The sequence below is a fragment of the Cupressus sempervirens genome, chromosome 7 (assembly GCF_028749045.1).
Source record: "Cupressus sempervirens isolate cs-2001-9-10 chromosome 7, ASM2874904v1, whole genome shotgun sequence".
Classification (NCBI taxonomy): domain Eukaryota; kingdom Viridiplantae; phylum Streptophyta; class Pinopsida; order Cupressales; family Cupressaceae; genus Cupressus; species Cupressus sempervirens.
Window position 1 is genome coordinate 622,877,469 of NC_143124.1, and position 4,668 is coordinate 622,882,136.

The following is a 4,668-nucleotide window of genomic DNA, read 5'->3' on the forward strand; positions in this document are numbered from 1 at the left end:
GTCATATAAGAAACCAACAAGGCATGTCGACATGCAAGACACAACACATTTGTCAGAATTGGGTTTTGGATCCACACTCATGTTCAATACTATTCCAAATTTGGACATTTGAACTCAGCTTGTCATATTGTATACCTTATAATATTTTGATGCTTACATAATAGAATAACCATGATTTGGCTAAGCCTATGCAGATGGCTTTCAGGATCAAACCACTTGTAGCAGATTCTGAGCCTAGTTTCTCAATGACTATGAGAAGCTTATTGACTATTGAACCATGTAGAATTGGCCTATTAACTCATGGTCTTTATATTGACATTCATCTTCACCATTTTACTTTTTCTTTGATGAATCCTATCAAGCATAGAGGACTAATTTCATAATGGATATTTGCCTTCCAAAAAGGATAATGCTGTAGAGTTTGAGGTAAAGACTAAGCGTTTGAAGACAATCGAAGGCTTTTGGAGCACAATATTAGATATGAAGGGTGTGGTATACATGCATTGCCCACTGATTTTAATGTTATGGTTATTTTGATTGATTTTGATATTGTAAATGCCTACCATTGCTAGCCATGTTCCAAATATTGTTGATGCTACTTAGAACTAATGATAATGTTTTAATATTGTTGAATATTCCTGACGTTATTCATTGTACTTCTCATGGTAATGTCTATTATTATTGATGCATTGAGAAGGCATTTGTTTCAAATTGGTTTGGCCAATGGGTTGTACATGTGCATTACTAAGAATGTAGCAGGGTATTGTTTCCTCCCATAGAGGCCAACTTCAGGATAGCACGAAAATGGCTTGGTTAATATGAAGTTAAACGGCCATGCCCAATATGTATATTTAAATTGATTCCTTTAGTGGTGAGCCATCGCACAAGAAAAAAATCTTTGAACTTGACAAACTTGTCTGGTCACTATGGTTTTGTGAATGTGTTATTTTGAGTTGAGCAATACTAATCCTATTGTCAATTTGGGTAATACAATTGATTTGATGTAAATGTATGTCAGTATGCATTGTGTGTGCACTGAGAAATTGAAACGTTCTTATTTCACTTACTAGGGATGTGGTAGGGTATCGTCTTTTTCCATTGAGGCAAAATTTTTGAGCCAGCAAGAAAATGGCTTGGTTACTATGAGGTTAAACTGCTATATATATATATATATATATATATATCTGTGTCAGTATGCATTGTGTGTGCACTGAGAAATTGAAACGTGCTTATTTCACTTACTAGGGATGTGGTAGGGTATTGTCTCTTTCCATTGAGGCAAAATTTTTGAGCCAGCAAGAAAATGGCTTGGTTACTATGAGGTTAAACTGCTATGTATGTATGTATGTATATATGTGTGTGTGTGTGTATATATATATATATCTGTGTCAGTATGCATTGTGTGTGCACTGAGAAATTGAAACGTGCTTATTTCACTTACTAGGGATGTGGTAGGGTATTGTCTCTTTCCATTGAGGCAAAATTTTTGAGCCAGCAAGAAAATGGCTTGGTTACTATGAGGTTAAACTGCTATGTATGTATGTATGTATATATGTGTATATATATATATATATATATATATATATATATATATATATATATATATATATATATATATATATATATATATATATATATATATATATATATATATATATATATATATATATATATATATATATATATATATATATATATATATATATATATATATATAACTTCAATGGCAAGCCATGGCACAAGAAAAATATCTCTCAAAAACTTGACAAAATCGTATTTCAGTGTGCAAGTAAAGAAAATGTAGAGTGTGTGTTTAGAGATTTCATTACCAAATCTATAGAGGAGGGTGGATGAGTTAGAGTTTTATTAGGGTGGGATGGCATTGTGATCATAGGTCTAGAGGATGAGGATGAGGATGAGGATTTTGGAAATAAGATCTAGATACTAATGGCAGAGTGAGATGAATAGAAGAAACAATAGAGATACCTATAGAGAACAGAAAGAGGAAGCCACAATTATAGGGGTAAGATAGGTGGTGGTCAATGCCTTTGTTTCACTATGAAAGGAAGGTATAGAAAGATCAGAGGAAACCTATTATATGGGAATCTACCACCAAGAAGTGACAAAGAATTAGAGGAAGCCTCCATCCTCCAAGTAGATATAGGTACAGAGCATAAGCAAGGCATCCTAGGGTTCATTGGGCATTCCACCAATGCCACCAAAAAGACATGATGGGAGTCCATCCTAGCTATCTATATTAATACCATCTAGTCACATGAAAAATAATTTGGACTCCATGGGAAGATATTTATGTCAATACTTATGCATTTTGATATATTTTTAGATGTAGCATTCAATTTGTTATTATGATATTTATACAACTATATATGATTTGGCACTTTGATGGGTCATTTAATGGATATTATGGACTCTATATATATTTTCTTTGATGTTCTATATGATGATACAATTAGTTCTACATGATTCTTATGTTGATGCATGGATGTACCTATGTGTATATGTTGTTATGATGTATATGTTAATGGTACTTATTTTTGTGATGTAGGATATGTGTTATGTGATGCATATGATATGAAATAGTTATAATTAAGATTATAATGGTTTATGAAATAGAAATATGCGGATGATGACATTAATGTATGGGTATATGTGATGATAGGTACAATTATATATGATTTGGCACTTTGATGGGTCATTTTATGGATATTATGGACTTCGTATATATTTTCTTTCATGTTCTATATGATGATACAATTAGTTCTACATGATTCTTATGTTGATGCATGGATGTACCTATGTGTATATGTTGTTATGATGTATATGTTAATGGTACTTATTTTTGTGATGTTGGATATGTGTTATGTGATGCATATGATATGAAATAGTTATAATTAAGATTATAATGGTTTATGAAATAGAAATATGTGGATGATAACATTAATGTATGGGTATATGTGATGATAGGATGTAACTAAAAATTAAACCAAGATTGATGATATGGATATGATATATTTGATGTATATTATGGACTTCAATAACATGCTTTATGATATGTGACGTATGTAGTATAGTATTTTTATTTATGCACTATATGTTATGTAATTGATATATGAAATGCTATGAGATATAGTAATGTAATGAAACTATGATGTAAATGAAATATGTGCAATGAAAATGTAATGAATGCAATATATGGTTAATGCACTTAACAAGGTGATGTGTAAAAGGAACATGCAATTAGAAAATGTACCTATACGTTTAGGGAATGTCTGCTATATTGAGTTGAGAAGTAGTAATTCTATCATCAATTTGGTTGATTCATTTGGTTTAATGAAAATTATACATTGTGTGCACTAAGAGATTGGAACATGCTTATATTAGTGGATGTTGATTGTCACAGTGAGCTACTACTTCCCCTATTTTAATGGCATGCATTTAAGCAACCAACCTTTTCAACCAAACTAATCTTTGACAATAGGAGCCATGACATGCTTAGTGGAGGAAAGAGTTAATGTTTGTTGTTTCTTGTTACTCCATGAAACAATTCATGCTCTAAGGTCAAAAGTAGCCACTGCTATGGTTTTTACATTATCTATTGAATCTGCCCAATTGGCATTGGTGAAAGTTTCAAACCAATGAACAAAAAATAATTACACAGATAATACTAAATATAAGAATCTTTTGTACCCACTACATTATCAAAATCTATTTTGTTGGTTGCCAATGATCCATCTATGATTTACTCATGATGATGGAAAAAATAGTATCAGGGAAAATTGATCAGGGAGGGTGGTTGTAAGATGCAACTGCTCACAAATGATGTGTTGATTTACTCATGAAGTTGGAAATATATTTTAGTAAGATGCAACTGCTCACAAATGATGTGTAGAAACATCATCTCCTTCATGGCGTATCCAAAGGGATCAAATTCAAAGTCACAAATGTTACAGCCAGGTAGATTAGCACACATCCCTAAATAAAGAGTCATTTCACTTGTAGAATTGTAATTGCTCTTTTAAAATAGAAAGGCCCGACCATAGTCAAGTTGTATAATGCAGATCTCTTGAGTAAATATAGTTTTGGAGTCCTCATTAGATGCACTATCAGAAGAAGAGACCACTTCTTCTGAAGAATTTGTAAGGTTTAGAACAAAGGTTTATTCTTTATATCATCTGTTACTGATTGTTGATTGTTGAGACGCTTAGTAAATATTCTTCATTCCTTTCAAACTACATCCCTGTTATCTCTATCAATACACCCTCATTTTTTTTAATCATTTTATCACAGAAATACCCAAGAATCTGATTTTTGCTCATTATGGGAGGTAACAACAAAGGACAAAGCAACAGGCAACTGAACATGTTTCCAAAACGTATTGAAATAATAGATACATAGCTTGGAATGACTCATTCCCAAATTTGAGCTTATTTGTATTAAACAGTTGAGCATTTGAAACCTTAATTGATTCCAATCAACCGGCTAGAGATAACTATTGGTTGAAAGGTTGTTAGAATGCTCCATCAACTAGAAAGCATAGATTACTGACATATTCTACTAAATTGAAATCTCCAGATATAAGTTAATCTCCTAGTGATGAATAGGAACCTGAGCCTAAAAATTGTATATATTTACTATTTTACCAATCAT